Raw genomic sequence first — 19353 nt, 5'->3', positions numbered from 1 at the left:
GGGGGGATGGGCATGGAGGAGGACACTTGTGGGGATGAGCACTGAGTGTTATGTGGAAACTAATTTGACAACAAACTATTAAAAAAAATACTATGATGATTATACTCAATTAATAATTCTTGATTTTTAAAGTAATCAATACTTAAAATATTTCGGATGTAAGGAAAATTATATTAAACTATCATAAATCACTGTGAAATCAATAAATAGACATTAAATTTCTATGGCTCTTTTGTTGTTATCATATGTAATCTAATTTCATGAAATTTAAAGCAATGTGTCTTGCTGATTTGTAACCAAAATCCAGAACATTTTAAAATTAAATACCGACAGTCAACTAAAATTTTTGAAACTCATTCAACAGAACTGGCAGATAGAATATATACCCAATTTGTCATTTTGTGTTTTTTCACTGACTACAATTTTATAGCAATTACACACTAACTTTCTCCTCCTTTGATCCTCACTTGATAATGAATGGTTAAAGGTCAAGTTTGTCAATGTTGCTCTGTTGTAGGAGAGAGACTACTCTGGTCAGGAGACTGTGACTTCCAGGGCTGTAATGAAGCTTTCATGTGCAGGTTGCCAGAGACCTCATCCACACACTAAACCTATCCTCTAACTGCTGCAAAAAGAGACGCTTTTTACCCTAGCTCTCTTTGTGATGTAAGTAATGTTCATATCATGACTGGAGGGATTATTTCCATTATAAGTCAGATCATGTTTCTCCTCTGCTCAAGCTTAAAATTGCTTGCTATCTCTCCCAGAGCAAAAGCCACACGTGGCTCACGCAGCCAGGAGGATCTGGATTCCTCACTCCCTCTGCCCAGCTCCCCTTCCACTCTCCCCTTTCACACCTGCCTCCTTGCTCTTCCTCAGACACTACAAGCACACCCATGACTCATGATTTTTGGAACATTGTTTCTCTTCTTTACAGAATGCTCTTCACCCAAATCACTGCCTGCCTCACTGCTACACTTCCTGCTTGTCTTTTTCCAATGTCACCTGCTCTGTCAGAATATTCTTTGACTTCTTTGTATAAATTTGCACCCACTCAACAATCTCTATTTTTTATTTTTTTTTAAATTTTTAATCTTTTATTTATTTCTGATAGAGAGAGAGAGAGAGAGAGACAGTGTGAGCAGGGGAGGATCAGAGAGAGACGGAGACACAGAATCTGAAGCAGGCTCCAGGCTAGCTGTCAGCACATAGCCTGATGTGGGGCTCGATCCCACGAACCATGAGATCATGACGTGAGCTGAAGTTGGACGCTTAACCAACTGAGCTACCCAGGCGCCCCAACAATGTCTATTTTTTAATCTTGTTTTATTTTTTTCTTCATATCACTTATCTCCACCCGTCATATGCTGTATTAGTTTCTTTGTGTATTGTCTGCCTTTCTATGCTGGAGTGGGAGCTCCATGATGGTAGAGCTTTCTTTTCTATACTGCTATATCCCTAGAACCCAGGACAGAAGTTTTCATAAGCACTCAAATATAAATAGTCTTACTTGGATGAATAAATGAAAATAATTAAGAGTTTGAAAAATAAGAAAGAATTGATGGAGGTTTCAAATACCAAAACAGAGCTTTGTTTTAATATGAAAACCATAAGCGTATCCTATGGATACTTGAAGGAAAGAGTAGAAATTACCTGACAATCAAAGAGCATAATAAATTTCAGGAAGACAAAATCAGAATAAACCAGGAATTTCTATGATTCAATCTGATCACTGGGATGTAGTTTAGGAAAATGGTTATGAAACTAAAGAGAAAGTAGTAAAATCAAATAGGACAAAAAGCAAATTGGCTGAATTAACTATACCTGGTGGGGGGACGTGGCATTTCATAGACACTCCTAATACTGTGATCTTTTGAGAAGTGGCATATATGGGTTCCATTCCCACAGAGGGAGAAATGGGGAAGTAAATTTGGTTTGCATTAAGTAACACTGCAGTGTGTGGGGTGGGGGTGGGGAGGGTCATGTCTCTAGGGTAAGCATGTCTCCAGGTTGCAATATTCCTGGACTGAGGACACCAGGGAAAACCTACAGACCCACAATAGCCCCACAACAGGTAAATGGATAGGTCATTTTTCACTAAGAAAAAATTGCCCTTTTCAAATTATGCTTTTGTTTTTTTATGTTCTATATTGTTCCTAAACATATCAACGAGCTGTAATTTGATCTGTATACTAATTAGTAGAGGAATGATCCCATACTGTTCCAAATTAGTTTAGGGTATGTTCCTTCTGTGTCTAAAGGAGGCATAAAACTAATAAATAAGACCCCAGTTTCTGGGGTCTGGCCCTATGCCCCAGTCATGCCCCCATTTTAGGACTCTGTTTTCATAGGCAACACATTGGTATAATGGAATCTCAAGATCCTACATTATTTCCATTGAGACAAAAGGAGAGAGAGGGAGGGAGAACCACAGGAAGAGATCTTCTGAATTGGTTTATTGCTCTAGGATTTCACACTAGAACCAAGTGTCCTGAAATCCCTTTAGTCTTGAATTTCTGAGTGTTCATATCTGGGAAATATAATGTTTAATTAACTGGTGTACAGGCATTGAATCAGGACCTTTATAAATTACTGAAGTGAAGTCATACCACTCACCTAAAGTCTAAAACTAATGAAATTACAAGGGGCAGAATGTTTGGAGTGCTTAGCCTTGCAAGCTTAGGACTGAAGTGATGTACCCATTTGCAAAGTGCTTGGCATTTCAGAGGGGTGCAACCCTTCAATGTTCGAATTCATCCTAATGAACCATAAGCTTTGAACATATTAAGTCCTTGTTTTATCTTTTAGGTGTCTTTTGCTATTACACCCACATACTGTAAGTTTTAAACCCGAACGGATTATGGGGTGGCAACTGAAACTCCTTGGCTACACTTAGGACAGAATGAGTCACTACCTGGATTAGTAAGAATTCCTTTGGTTCAAGTGACGATAATCCAGATCAAAAAAGCTGGGAGGAAAAGGGGGGGGTGCTTAGTGGAGGGACACCTTGTTGTCAAATGTGACTAATGAAGTGTTGTTAATCAATCCTTGGGACGTGAACACTGCCAGGACTCTGTACTAGCTTCTTATCTCTGCTTCTCTGTTTTTCAGTTTCTTTCCTTTCTTTTTTTGTTTTTTCCCCACTTAGAAGCTGGCTTCTTGCTCTGTTTGCTGTTGCTGCTCCTTCTCCCAGGAGGCGCTGGCTGGTTGTTACTAATTCTAATTCGGAAAAAAAAAAAACAACTCAAGGAAGGATATTGAGTTACTCTTTTTAGGTCATAGGCTTACCCTTGGTGTATTCAGCCAAGGCAAAGAGGCCACCATGCTATGACTGACCCAGCCTGCATCTGGAGCCTAATTCTGAATGAGTTAATATCACAGGAACTGTGGGGGCTTGGGGATCAGATTGAAGTAACATAACCGCTCCCATTCAAACCATGTGTCCTAATTGGAAAGGGAGGCAGCTCTCTAAGAAGGAGAATGTTGATGATGAAGTGCTGGCAAATGAACCATGTGACTACAGCCTGTATCTGGAGAGATTTCAAGGAAAATAAGAAGGCCTTACTCTTTCTCTAAAATTGATGTCCTATATTCTTGGCTTTTTTGAAATTTCATACTAGTGATCCATGCATTTTTTCGATTAAAGGCAGTGTCCATATGAAAAAAACAAACAGAACTATTCTTGGAGGAATGTGCAGCCACTCATAGCGGCCTGCCCAAGAGTTATTCTGTTCCACCCACTTTCCTTGCTCCCAGAACTTGCCTCTCTCCATCGGAGCTGAAAACATCCCCTGAACCTACCACCATTTTGGTACATGGTAGGCACTTAATAAATGTTGAAGACCTGAGTGGTGAATAGAGATTGAATGCATAAAGAGCCCCAGCACAGAACACGGAGGAACTATGGGAATGGAGATTAATGTCATGCAGATATTAGTTCAAGTCTCATTTCTGATCTTGGGAAAGTTGAACTGTGGAAAACATACACATATATACACATTTTATATACAAGTATTTGGTGGAATGTCACAAATAATAATAACAACTAACCTACAAAGTGTCAAGAACTTTTCTAAATGCTTACATCTATTTGCTCACCTAAACATCACAATGACTCTTCTGAGCTAGGTAGGTACACTTCTTTGCATTTCACAGATGAGGAAGCTGAGGATAGGAAGGATAAGTGACTTGTCTAAGGTCATTCAGATAATACAATATTATTTGACCAGTGTCTATGGAAGTCATTAAATAAATATTAATTATACTAGACTTGCAATAATTAAGATGCCATTTGGACAGAATCTAAAACAGTGAACAGAAAAAAAGAGAGAGAATATATTATATTAAGGTTATATAGTGCCATCTGGTAATAGTCAAGAGAATTTCGTCATTGCACACATTTCACCCTATGTAATAACTGAGGATGTTTTATTTTGCTTAATGCATCTTTAAATAGGCCTCATAAATTGGCAATATATTTGTAATTACATATTTATGTATTTTATGGACCCAGTAAGAAAATAGCCCACATTTAGAGGATAATTCCATTCAATATTCAAGAAACCAGCTTTCCAGTGCTGTTGTTGATAATAACATTAAAATTTAACAAACACTGGCATACATTCTCTTGCAGAAAATAGGCATTTGCTCTCAGATGCAGTATAAAATGAGCCAGACTTCAAGGTTTGCAATAGTCTTGGTCTGTGAGTTTCTGGGAAATAAATAGTTGCTATTAAAGATGAAGTGTAAAGTAGATAAGTGGTTGGGGCCCTTCCTGAGGACACACCCACTTATCCCACAGCACACTAGAACTGCTTGACAATGTGCAGCTAGATTAAGAGAGAGGGAACCACAGGGCACAGAGCTGGCCAGTCAACCTGGTTCTGAATCCACCTGTCCACTCTGGTCCCACCAAATGTTTTGACACCATGCAGTCATACTGTTCTCTTTTATCATTGTGGGAATTGTAACAGCAGGATAATAACATTTATCATTTCTACACAGTGCTGCACAATTTTAATGTGATACCAGACAGCTTTATATACAAAATATTTGATTTGAATCTTTTTAGACATTATATCAAGCTCAACACCATGTGATGATTTTTAGTAGCAACTTATATTTATATTGCAGAAATAATATTTTATAATGTGTGTGATCAATAAATTTGTCCCTGGAGTCGTAGACATGTGCCAAGAGCTTTTACATCTAGAGAATTCATCATACCATGCTCTAGAAGCCTAGAATCTGTCTAATATTCATACATTTCCAGTTTGATGAGGTCTTTCAAATCTTGATATTATTAGCAAGGAGAAAAAAACCATGAGAAGTGGTGATTTCTTGGCATTATGTAGATGCCTTGTACATAAAGTTCTTTCTCCTTGAAATAATGATACTTTATGATATGTGGACATATTATTTATCCCTTCTCAGGTGAAAAAGAGATGCTACTCTAGCTTGTTCAAATTAGTTTAATTATTAATTTCTGTATTAAATGCTTACAGATATTTGTGGCACAGGTAAACTAAGAGCTAATTAATGGAACTGATTGAGTGGCAACATTTAAAAGTTGAGATACTTTTTAATATAAATTCATTTGTGTCCAAGGAAGGTTGAGGTTTTTTGTAAAGAGGCTTTAAAGTTCCGGGGCCTTGGGGAGGAGACACCCTCTTCGTCCCCCTCATCCCTTCCATCCACTTCAGGGCAACCATGTTTGTTCACTGTAGAGAATCAGTCTTTGACTTTAGGGGCCTTTACCGTCCTAATGCCAGCAGTACCTGTTGGAAATGTTGGCCAGTTTGTAATAGATTTGAGTATGTCTATACTGCACATGTGTAAGATTGGTTACTTTTACACCGCTTTTCTTGGGCAGATGGTTGGAAACCGTCCATATGCAACTGCAGAAGAAAATTCAGTAGAACTCAGTAGAGATGCTGAAATATATTCATTGCCTTCAAATAAGCTAGCGGCTTTTCAGTTAAGATTCATTTTTATTAAGTATAAATCAAAGTCATTCTGTGAAAAAAACTTTCCTGGATGAGTAATTGCTCTAAAGTTATTGTTCTTTCAAGCAGTCATTCATATCACTGTAATGATTACAGCTTGGTAGGACTCCCTTCAGATACCTGCTTACATCTTCAGTGTAAAAAAAAGCTTTCAGCATAAAATAGAGACCCTTAACTGGGAAGAAGTGGAAAAAAGCCCATGCATTCCTGAAATAGATGATTTTAAGTTTTATATCTGTATTCCTGGAGGAGGTATCACAAAAACACTCTATGATGAAGGATTTCTAAAGAAAGCCCAGATGTGGTTCTACTGAAATTTATTTCAGAAGAAGACAATATCCCAGATGCATTAGGCCTTGTTGAATATCTTAGTTGAAATGGATTTACATAATCAAACCATGTTTGTAGTGTGATGAACACACAGCATCTGCCTTGCAGCGGAAAACGCCAAGTTCGTGGAGATTTCTCTTTGGAAGTGGTCTTCACCCTAGCTCTTTTTTTTTTTTTAATCTGTTTTCAGGTTTATACCTAATGTCCCAAGACACTTAATATCAACACAACACAACACAACACATAGTTAAACAACTATATAAAAAGTTATATTCTCTAAGGATGTTAGCAAATAAATCTTTACTTTTCACAGAGAATCTCAAAAAAAATGGATTACCAAACGTTGTTTTGCCATGCCACTATACACAACAAATGTAAGTTTTGTACCATATAATATTTCTTAAGTTAAAAAAAAAGGAGGGGGCCTTAAAATAGAAAATATATACATGTGTGATCTATATGTTTTTATTTGATATAATGTCTAGATGATAATATATTTTATTAAATAAATCTATAATATCACAGAATCATCTGGTATCCTTGTGGTTGCTTAAAAATGTGCCTTTTTTTTTTTTTTATAAAGAGAGAGTGTGTGCAGGGAAGAGGGGTAGAAGGAGAGAGAAACAGAGAGAGAGAGAGAGAGAATCTTAAGCAGACTGCATGCTCAATGCTGAACCTGATGTGGGGCTCCATCCCACGACCCAAGATCATGACCTAAGGCAAAATCAAGAGTTGAACATCAACCGACTGAGCCACCTAGGCACCCTTAAATATGTACCATCTTAATAAAAATTTAAAACATATTTCCTTGAGATATAAAAATAGTAGCTCCTATAATATCTTCATTTCTATCCTGTACCCTCCTTCAAGAGAAATTTGGAGGTGAGCAATAAATCATCTGAGATTTATCAGAAATCAATATTTATACATATACAACAGTCAGGGGTCAACATCTTCAGAAGCTGAAAGAGTGGGATTTGGTCAGATTCTTCTGATTGGGAAAAATACACAGGAGAGCTTTCTGTATCTAAGCAAGATGTAAGATTCCTGGTCATCCTCTAGGAATGTTCCATACCTTTACACACTAAAATGAGATGATCACCGTTATTTACCAATACCTCATGGCAAGACATAACTTAGCCTGCTCTTGGCAGTGACCAGAAACAGTTTTGCAAATTACTCAGGAACACTAGAGACAAGTCAGTTCAGCTGTGGCTAGAGTAGGAGCTAAGCAGGCATATTCAAGGGCTCAGGGGTGTCTGCTCATCTCTAGCATACCGTTGGCGTTTTCCTCCAAGCTCTGATACAATGGAATTGTCCTTGCCTGGGTCAGCTGTGCCTGGCCATACCTCTTACCTGCCTCTGACTCCTCCCCATGAAGACCAATATTTAAAAGGACAGATTGATTGGGTCTATTGACAATACTGATATGACCTGGGGTTTTAGCTGAGTTGGGTTTATGATAGGAACCATATAGGTTTCTTTCTCCAGAGCCTTTGTGGGACTATTTGAAGCAGGGGGTTGGGGTAGGGAGAGGGTGTGTTCTAATGCATCTTAAGAACCATGTCTCCAAGAGTAGTACAGAGAGTTCTTTTTATCCCTCACCAATGTTAACATCTTACATAGGACAGTAATCAAATCAGGAAATTAACATTGGAACAATACTGGAGACAGCACATCTTATTCAAATATCACCAGTTTGTCACACTAATGTCCTTTTCATTTCCAGGATCCTATACATGATCCCACATTGCGTTTAGCTACTATTTGTCCTTAGTCTCTTCTGATCTCCACAGTCTCCTTACGGTAATAGTTTTCAACTGTTGCCATAACAAACTACCACAGATTTAGTAGTATCAGGGTCAAAATCATTTTTTTGCACACAGATACTCAATTCCTCAGGCACCATTTGTTGAAAAAGACTATCCTTTCTGCTTTAAATTGCAGTCAGACTTTTTTGTGAAAAATGTGACTATATATGTGCAAGTCTCTGGCTGGACCCTGTTCTGTTGGTCTGTTTGTCAATTCTGTGTATCACTGTTTTAATTACAGTAGCTTTGTATCATGTCTTGATAACTAGTAATATGGTTTTGACAACTTTGTTCTTCAGAATTGCTCTGACTATTCGAGGTTCTTTGCATTTCCATATAATTGCAGAACAAATTTGTTAATTTTCTTTAAAAAAAATCCTTCTGATATTGTTGGAGTTGCATTGAATCATTAGATCAATCTAGAGAGAACTGAAAGTTAAAATTGAGTCTTCCAATTCTTGAACATAGAATACGTTTTCATTTGTTTAATTGTCAATTTCTTAATGTTTTGTTCTTTTCAGTCTGAAAGTCTTATGCCTCTTTTGTTAGATTTATTCCTAAGTGTTGTAGTTTTTAGTTTTTTCATAAACTCTTGGGATTTTAAAATTTCACTTTCCAGTTTTTGCTTTAATATAATCAATTGTTTTATACTTTGACCTTTTCTTCAATAATCTTGCTAATGAATTCATTTATCCTAATAGTTTGTAGAACTGATTTTTTTTTCAATGTACAAAATCATGTTATCTGCAAATAAAGAGGGTTTTACTTCTTTATTTCCAAAAAAAAAAAAAAAAAGAACCATAAGAACCATGTCTCTGATGCAATGTGGCCTTGGTGTCATCTCCATGTAAGTCCATCCCAAGTGAATAGACTTTTCCAGTGGGTGCCTTTAGGTGAGGGTCCTGGTACTGATGAAAGATCCCCTGCGGGTCTTTGCATGGGAACATCACAAAATTGCCTTCTTTTCTATATCCATTTCCCATGTTTTCCTCAATACTGTGCTTCCTATTGGAAACCCACAGCACTACCACTTTCAGGAACACTTGGAAACTATACTTTTGTAAACATCTGCTGTACTTCCTAAAGGCACAAACATTTCTATCCCACCCTGTTCTCACCTGGGTCTTTTCTTCCATATTAAGTTCCTCGAATCCTTTCTAACTCTGTCTTCTACCAAGATGTGAAAGATTCTTCCTCAGGTACAATGGAGAGATTCAGTCTATCTGCTAAATTGTGGTTCTGACATTCCCAGAGCCTGCAATTAGGAATTTTGCAACAGGTTATGGTCCATTTTTCCTATACCTAATTTTTTTCTGGGAACAAGTGTAGGGCAAATCTAGGATAAAGAGTTAGCTTTAGGAAATGCAATTTAAATCAGAGGTAGAGGCAGAGATAATTTCAGCATAACAACCCTTAGGAATTTTACTAGGAAGAGGCCCTTTTTGGTTCCTACATGCTCCCCACAGTTCTACCCATAATTCTAGGTCCTTGGAAATGGGTAAAATGGAACACTTGACAACCTGTATGAGGGCAGGCTGAGGGGAAGAGGCATGCAGAGAAAGCAGAAGAATCAAGGACATATGGAATTATGGCCAATGGATCCAGAAAGGAGGCTTCCTTATTTTATAATAATTAATGGGTTAGTGTCTATTTGGAAGTAGCCTTAAGACCCAAAGTCACAAGCCCTTTGGGGCTGGGCATGGTTTGTACAGGGTAGAAAAGCACTTCAGATACTCTAACCTTTATGAAATATATTGATGTTGAAGATGTGATTCAAATCTGAATCCAAGAATTGTTTCACACATTCCTCTAGACTCTTAGTGTGTGATAAAGAAACAGATTGTTCAATATGGGAGTCTATCTCCCAGAGTTAGTGCATAGATCCATGTTGTACATATACTTTTATATGATACTCTATCAGTAATTTATGATTCTTCTCCTCTTGGGCACTTCCAATGCATGCCATGAAGAAGAAAGTTGGAGGAAAGAAGGAAGGAAAGTAGTCTCATGGCACAGCAGTAACGCTGAAGAAAACCTGTTAGAAATATAGTTCTCCTTCTTCCTTCCTTCCTTCCTCCCTTCCTCCCTTCCTTCCTTCCTTCCTTCCTTCCTTCCTTCCTTCCTTCCTTCCTTCCTTCCTTCCTTCCTTCTTTGGCTAAACAGTACTGAACAATAGTAGGCAGTGATGTAATCTTATCTTGTTTATATTGTATTCTTTACAGCTTAAATGTATATAGTTAGGTTTGTTTTTGCTTTTGTTTTTTTCCTTAAAGTAAATATTTGCTATTGGTTTCATTTACTCATATACTTCCTGGGCCAAATGCAAGATAGGAATGATAGCCCATGGACCGCATATCAGCATCTATGCACCTCCATAAGATATAGGTATGGTGAGCTTTAAACTCCTTTTCTCTTCTTCCCTTGTGGTAGGTCCTCCCCCTCAAAGAAAATTAAAATAAAACAAACAAACAACAAAAAAAAAACCACCTCAAGGTAACCTGGCTCTGCATGTACATGATAACATCCCTCATGACCTTCTAACATGAAACCACTTAATCAGACTCCATGTTTGTGTGTTATCATATATAGGAGACAAATAAGTAGTTAAAATATTTTTAAAAAACTACACCACATGGCACTTGGGGTTCAGTTCTTGAGTATGAACCCAACTGACCGGTACTGACAGGAATTAAGTTGCTTCCTGGAAAGAGAAGCCTCAGTGTCAGGACTCCCTGTGTGAGAATCCTGCTACACCCTCGTCACCTGTCCAGCTTCAGACTAGGCTTGTCTGCATTCTCTGCACCTTCATTGTGTTTCAGATCTTTCTGAAAACTGCCAATTGAATCTCCAGGTGGGCTGGTGAACTGATAGGTGGTTTGCCATTCACCATGTTAAACTCACCAATATCATGTCTTCTAGATATTGCTAGAAATCACCTTTCTCTGATTTTCCTAATTATTGTTTTCCTTTAGAATTTCAATGAGAATTCAGTGAAAAAGTCTGTTCAACCAACCACTTGGACCAGTCAAAGTATCCCTTAAAAGTAAAATATATTCACACTGGGTGTTATATGGAAACCAACTTGACAGTAAACTATTTGTAAAAAACATAAAATAAAATAAAATAAAATAAAATAAAATAAAATAAAATAAAATAATAAAGGAAAAGAAAAAAAAGCAAAATATATTCAGGGGGCCTGGGTGGCTCAGTCAGTTGAGCGTCTGACTCCTGGTTTCAGCTCAGGTCGTAATCTTGTGGTTTCACGGGTTCAAGCCCTGCATCTGGCTCTGTGCTGGCAGTGCAAGCCTGCTTGGAATTCTCTGTCTCCCTCTCTCTCTCTGCCCCTTCCCCACTCGCGCTGTCTCTGTCTCTCTCAAAATAAATAAATAAACTTAAAATTTAAAAAAAAATTAAAAAATATTCAGTTCTCTAGTGTCCAAGCATAAATGAGACTTTCCTTAAGTAATAAAGACAAATGGAAATGATGCATTAAAACACATCAGTACCACACATCAATAATGATAGTCTTGTAATTGTTATCCTGCTTAGCTTAATTAACATTAGTTAGGAGGTTTGGTTCCAGAGTGAAAATATGTATATGTATTTGGTTGTCTCTTTCCAAAAGAAGTGAAAACTAAACATTTATGTTGAAGGAGTGCTTTTCATTCCATTTATTTTATAAGTTATTTTCCCCTTATATTGGCAAAGGACCTTCCAAAGAAACAATGTTGGGTTTTAGATCAACACTGTATACTAATTAGAAAAAAGAAACCTTCCTATTATTCTTTGTAAAAAAAACAAATGGACCACTGAAGGTTTGTGCATATCAATGCCTGATTTTTCTTCAGGCTTAATGCTCCCATCAATGTTTTGTCTCACTATGTCTCATTATCTTTCACAGTGAAATGTCATCATTGTTTGAATCACCCTTCTGGCAGTATGGTGTTCTGTTACATTCCCTAGGAATCAACAGAGGACGATAGAGAAGAGAGATGGCTCTTCGTATCTATGAAGCTGTCAACCTGAAAATGAAGAGCCACCATGAGAGGCAAAATAGTATTTATTTGGGATTAAAGAATTGCAATATGGGATGCACAGATTCCCACAGTAACCCAGAAGCCTGTGGGAAGAAAATAAGGAGTTTTTACGCAAAGGAGGAAAGGGCAACTACGGAATGATAGGGAAAAATGGGATAAAATAGGCAGAGAGGGAAAGGTTAGGACCCAAGAGTGGGGAAAATCCGTATTTTTGAAACAATGCTGGGACCATCTGACCACACCAAACTCTCTCAAATGTAAGTTTCCTCTTAAGAATATGACAGACACCACCTACTCCCCCTCAGGTTTCCCTCAGGAATTTGACAAAAGAACTGACTAAACATAAGCAGTAGACCATAAAATGTATACTCAAGAACAGTATGGCCATAGATGGCCCTTCATACAATGGAAAGAGCAGATCAAAAAGAAGTGGCTAGTCATTTAGAGTTACCTAGCCAATAAAGGTAGGACCCAAGAATGAACAAGGGAGAAGGAAGTTGGCAGCTGCGGGGGGTGGGGGGGAAGCTTATAGTCAGTGAGCATTCACTTTTGAATGCTCCCTCTCTGCAAAGAGAGCTTCCATACTATTCTTACTTTCTGATCTTATACTCTAATAAAGTTTTGCCTCTTGCCCATTTTATTCTGTGTCTACCTGTTCATTCTTCTTAGCGGCGAGATGATGAATCCTGGGTATTGAGCTAAAGAATCCTGAAACAGGAAAAAACTGAACCGCTTTTGGCTACACACAGATTGACTATTCTGTTGGTGCTAACAAATGAAACTATTCCTGGTCTGCAATCCTTAAGTATTCTATCTTCAGAATTTCCACAACCAACAGATTTATGATTAAGGATGCCCAATGTCCTGTCAACTTCTCACACAATGGCCTAAAACAATTGCCATTTTGCCCAGTCCAAAGGTTTTGGCCCAGTTCAAACAAAGATAAGTAAGGCAGTTTTTCCACAGTGGCCTCTCCAACTCTATTTTAAGATGGCTCCAGTCATGTCAATTTTTCACAAATTTTATGCTCAGAATCTCTTTTTGTTTTCCTTTTTCTTTTTTTTTAATTGAAGTACATTTGACATGCGATATTATATTCATTGTGGGTGTACAACATACTCTCTTGATTTTTCTTTATTTCACTCAAGTAGTTCTGTGATTTCTATGGTCCAGGTCCCTGATTTCCGAAGTAAACTCTGGCTGATCTGTCAAACTACCTTTAAATCTAGCCATAGACTCCTTCTATTCTGCTCTATAATCTTATATTATTATGACTTTTTGTTAGTAATGTGACAGTATGAGGGGCCTATGTTATTTTTCAGGACTGAATACTTTGTTTGATAGGACTCTGTCCTAAACAGCCTGGACATTTACATTGACTCCCACACTTTCAATTATATGGAAGTTGATATATAGTTAAGGTGTGTTATTTTTTAAAAAAGAGAGAGTCTGCAAATGTTATCTCCTCCTTGTGCAGCTTCAAATTGAAACAACTTAAAATCTTAAAATTCTAAAAGGTCTTCAAACAAGTAGTTTTCCTGATACAGACTGTGTTTGTAAGCATTTATCATTTTGGCTGTTCCTCAGGCTGACAGAGGTATTTTTCTGTCTAGGTTGCTGTGTGGCCTCTGCTAGCAGGTGGCCTCTCTGATCTGGCCACTCTGCTGGTGGAAAGGCCCATCTGTTCCCTAGAACTGTTTCTTGGTCCATATGACCAGGAACATTCCTAGCTTGCTCTCCTGATTCATCCATCGCTTCAGCCTTTTAAACGTAAGATATGTCTCTTGCAAACAAACATGCCAGATAAAGAACTGTAATATCTGAGTTCTAGGCCTGGTTATATTATTTACTCAATATGTGATTTGGGGCAAATCAAATATGTCTCTGAACTAGACTTCAGTTTCTTAGCACATAGAATGAGTCTTCTGGATTTTATTTTATTTCATGTTACTTTCTGTTTTAAAGTTTAAAATTCTCACACATCTCAAGGTGCCTTCTCCATTCATTTATGACTTATTATCATGGTCCACTGGATGCTGGGGGACAGAAGAAGGCAGGCAGGGTAACTGGTAACTCAAAATTTTCCAGATTACTAGGAAATTAAATCCCAGCCCATATGTGTGTTTTATTTTTCTCTTCTAGATGATATAACTTATCTCCACCCAGTGATTAAAAGTTTGAAATGGCAACCCATAGACGGAGAGTGACTCAAATGATAAAATTCCTTGGAGAAATGACTCACAGCATAGGCCAGGTTTCCTAGCAGCTCCGTATAATGGCTAACATGGTAGGACCATAGGAAGATCCTCCTCCACTGATCCTCGTGGGAATGACCGGGTCTGGGGTTTACCTATTTGGCTAGAAAGCCAGAAAGGAAGCGAAAAAAGTCTTTGGTCTGGAAGACAATAGAAAGAATTTTTTCCTTCAGATGACTTGGACTTATTCTTTCTTTCTTTAAATTGAGGTATAATTGGGGCACCTGGGTGGCTCAGTTGGTTAAGCATCCAACTTTGGCTCAGGTCATAATCTCGAGGTTCGTGAGTTTGAGACCCATGTTGGGGTCTATGCTGACAGCTCAGAGCCTGGAGCCTGCTTTGGGTTCTGTGTCTCCCTCTCTCTGCCTTTCCCCTGCTCATGCTCTGTCTTTCTCTGTCTCTCAAAAATAAATAAACACATGAAAAAAAAATTTTTTTAAATAAATTGAGGTATAATTTACAATAGCATTATATTAGTTTCAGGTATACAATATAACAATTCAATGTTGGTATATATTGTGAACTGATCACAGTAAGTCTAGTTAACATCCATCAGCATACATAGTAACAAAATATCTTCTTTTCTTTTCATAAAAACTTGAAAAAAATCTTTTTAATGTTTACTCATTTTTGAGAGGGAAAGAGACAGAAAATGAGCAGGAGAGAGGCAGAGAGAAGGAGACACAGAATCCGAAGGAGGCTCCAAGCTCTGAGCTGTCAGCACAGAGCCTGACACAGAACTCGAACCCACTGAGCTTGAATCCACAAACTATGAGATCATGACCTAAGCTGAAGGTGGACGCTTAACCAACTGAGCCACCCAGATGCCCCTCTTACCATAAGAATTTTTAAGATTTGCTCTCTTGGTGGGGAGCCTGGGTTGCTCAGTCGGTTCAGCAACCTACTTTGGCTCAGGTCCTGATCTCACTGTCATGGGATTGGGCTCTGCAGGACAGAACAAAGCCTGCTTGGGATTCTCTCTCTCTCTCTCTCTCTCTCTCTCTGCCCCTCCTCCACTTGCACTTTCTCTCTCTCATAATAAATAAACTTAAAAAAAAGATTTACTCTCCTAGCAACTTTCTAATATGTAATATGGTATCATTAATTAGTTCTACTTCTAGAACTCTACTGGAATTAATAACTCCCCAGTCCACCTTCCCCTCAGCAACTGAAAACCAACTGAAAACCTACTCTGATTCTATGAATTTAACCATTTTAGATAACTTATACAATTGAAATCGTGCAGTATTTGTCTTCCTGTAACTAGCTTATTTCACTTAGCATAATGTCCACAAAGCTCATCAATGTTGTTGCATATCATGGAATTCCTTTCTTTTAAAGGTGAAATAGTATCCATTGTATATGAATGTGACATTTTATTTATTCATTCGTCAAATGACATTTAGCTTATTTTCACATCTTGGCTTCTGTGAATAGTGTTGTAATGAACATGGAAGTGCTAATATCTTATGAGATCCTGATTTCAATTCTTTTGTATACATAGTTAGAAGTGGGATTTCTGGGTAACATGGCAGTTCTATTTTTATTATTTTGAGGAATGTCCACACTGTCTTCCATAGTGACCACCTCAGTTTGCCTTCTCACTCAGTGTGTGAGTGTTCCAATTTCTCCACCTTCTCACCAGTACTTGTTGTCTTTTTTCTTTTTTTGATAACAGCCATCCTGATAGGATGAGATGATATCTCAGTATGGTTTTAATTTCCAGTTTTCTGATGATTAGTGTCACTGAGTATTTTTCAAATTAAAATATTCAGGTAAAATAACAAAATTTTAACAAACTAGAGACTAATTTATAAAGGTACAGTTGCTCAAAGTTACCCTTTTGGATTTTTATTTTATTATACATTATCAGAAGCATTTAATTAAAGAGGTGATAAATAAATCCCAAAATCTTTATAAAAAGTTTTCTTTCAACTTGGAACCTTACTAAAACTTCTATCTAGCCAAAGACAATGCTTCTAGAAAGATAGTAAAGACATTAAAAAGATATAGGACAAAATTTAATTTTCCTTTTCAAGTGTTGAAAGCTTGAAAACAAAGTTCAATTGTACTAATTTAATTAGTGCAAAATTAATATAAGTTCATGCACTTTTTATAATAAAAAGTTAATATTGATGTTTAAAATTAAGTTTCATGCTTCTTTATTCAAACTTATAAGAAGCATAAGTAGGTAATATGAATGCTACTCTATATATACAATCACAATTACAGAAATGAAAATCCATAAAACATTGAAATACCCTTTCTCACACAACAGACTGGCAAAAATTTAAGTTTTCTGATACTCATGTTAGTGGCTATGAGGAAACAATAATCTTAATAAACCCTTCATTTTTGGCAGGAAGAATAACTACAACAAACTATTTTTACTTCTATTTGTCAAACCCAAGCCACTGATGTTTTCCTCACTAATTGACTCTATTAGTAGCTCCATAAGTGAATCTAATAAGATACACATGGAAAGTCACTTTTGCATTGTCTGTGAGAGCATAAAACTGGAAATAATGGAAATCCATTTGATGAGAAGCTATGTGTTTTTTAAGAGAATGATATATATCAATAAAGAACAATGTAAAGAACATAATCCCATTTTTGCAAACCACAAGGCTTAATTGTTTACATTCATTGGATATTCACTTGTGTATATTTAATTTCATTTGCAGAAGTGAGCACTGAATTTTGTTTGAAAAATACTGGATGGGGAACCTAGCTATGTTGGTGAAAAAGCAGTGTTAGAAAAGGTAAGTTTTATTTCATTTAATAACTTCCTGTAGACTTTGAACTTTAAAAATAAAAAGCATTAACCATATTATAAAATAAATTATAAAAGTTTATAAAAATCAGTAAGTAAGAACAAAAACTACTAATGACTCATCTAGAGAATGCTATGCTTTCTTTACCCCGAGCCGTGTTGATGTGAAGTTGTAAAATCTGAAATTTCTTTAAAATATTCTAATACTTATATAGGCTTTAGTAAATTAAAATTTAGATTTTAAAACCAGGTTTAATTTGTTAACATCACTAAACAGATTTTTCTAATGTCCTATGGTTTCAAACATTTTTGTTTTGCATTACAAGCTACTGCCAATAGATATTTTCAAAATTAGGCAATATGGTAAATAAAATAGCTACCAAAAACTGAAAATATTCAGAAGTTTGGGGGAAATAGATCTTTTTAAATAAATACAGTAGATTTCATTTTTCTCTCATTGGGATTATAGGTTAAATAGATATCTTATGAGAAGAGCATCAGTTTGTGTTTACTGTTACAATGGACTGACTGGTCCACCAGCTCCCCACAGAGGTGCACATATGATCCCAGATGTGTGAGTGGTCTGTCTTTTGTGTGGGATCAGCTAATGCGCCCAAACAAGAGAAGACAGAAAGTATAGAATTGGAATCTTTTTAAGGTGCATTTCTAATTTCCATATTATTAAAATTCCATTGTGTTTGCAAGAATGTACAGACTTATTTATTCCTTAAATTAATTGTGCTGGTCTTTCCCACTAATAACTTTCATTTTATAACTCTTCTCTCTGCCAATCTCTCATATGAGTTTATTTTCTTTCTTTAAAACCACTAAAGTGATATGCTCTCTCTCTCTCTCAATCTCTCTCTCTCCCCCCCCCCCAGGTCTTTTTTTTTTAATTAAAAAAAAAAAACTCTGTAATGCCTGTCTCATCTATTTACTAATTATTTATTCTGTGTTTTCAAAGTTAAGTAGTCACAACATTCATGCATAATATAGAAGATCTAGACTCAACTTGCCTAAAATAAAATTCCTTTCCATCACTTCCTCTCTGTGGGACCCTGAATAAATAACTTCTGTAAGCTTCAGGTTTTTTTTATTCTGTAAAAGTGGGGATACTAAATTTAACTTCCTCAGTGAGTTTTCAGAAGTGTAAAGCCATGGAAGGTGCTCAGTGTAATAAGCATGTGCTCCTAAATGTTAGTTGGTTTTTTTTTTTTTCCAGGCTTTTCCCCTTTGTTTTTCCTCATGCTGTTTTCTATGTCTTAAACTGTTCACCCTTACCACATTCCATTTTGCGTCTGTCCCTCCTACTATATTCCCTGCATATGCTTTTTGTCANAAACATTATTTCCTATACATTTCCGTAGCTGGCTTATTCTCACTACAGTTGCTAACTCTTCGTATTTCCATCTCCCACCTAAGAAGTGCCATGACTCCTCACTTCCTCCGGCACCTTCTCTTGCAGTCCAGTCCTTACTCATTATTGTGTGCATCTCTCCTTTGCTCAGCATTTTTGTTTTGTTTTTTATTTTGTTTTGTTTTTTACTACAACCCCTTTTCTTTCTCATTCCCTTCCTCTACATTCACTAGGTCCTTTCCTCTCCCAAGTTCTACATCTCTGCTTCTCACAAGTTTATTTTTTTTCCTTTTGATCTGCTTGTCCTCACTTTGTCAATAATAATATTAAAGATTTTATTAAATCTGTTAATGCATGCAAACCTCCCCTAATGATTTTTCCTTAAACTAATAATCTGGAATAAAATTCAAGTCTGAAACTTTCCTTGCCTGGTTTTTATTATATATCTTTCGGAGATTGTTTAGAATCTTGCTTCCAATACTTTCTTGTTTCATTAATGGATCCAAATTATACCCACTTTTCACAGTTCACTTTAAATCTCATTTCCTTTCCCAAGTTTTCCTAGAGAAACTTTGTCTTTAAGTGTTATTGCACATTGATCCAGTATCTTTGTTTTGGCCTTCTACTCTTCACTCTTTCACTCCTTCAGTCATTCTTTACCAATTATGTTGTGAGAGTTCTTTGAGGGAAAGTACAAAACCTTCAATAATTAACTTCCATAGTGCTTTGATTAATAATTGACTCAAACTAGATGAAGAAAAAAAATTACACTGACCAAATGAATT

At 36.8% G+C, this 19353-nt stretch overlaps 1 pseudogene; it reads left to right on the top strand.

Moving 5' to 3' along the window:
- Positions 1-5709: 5709 nt before the first annotated feature.
- LOC144235840 (proteasome assembly chaperone 2 pseudogene) lies at positions 5710-6554 on the top strand (annotated as a pseudogene).
- The last annotated feature ends 12799 nt before the right edge of the window (positions 6555-19353 follow it).

This window comes from Crocuta crocuta, unplaced genomic scaffold, assembly GCF_008692635.1.
Source record: "Crocuta crocuta isolate KB4526 unplaced genomic scaffold, BGI_CrCroc_1.0 scaffold646, whole genome shotgun sequence".
Taxonomy (NCBI): Eukaryota; Metazoa; Chordata; class Mammalia; order Carnivora; family Hyaenidae; genus Crocuta; species Crocuta crocuta.
The sequence above is the reverse complement of the archived record's forward strand: the minus strand, read 5'-3'. Positions and strand labels throughout refer to the sequence as shown.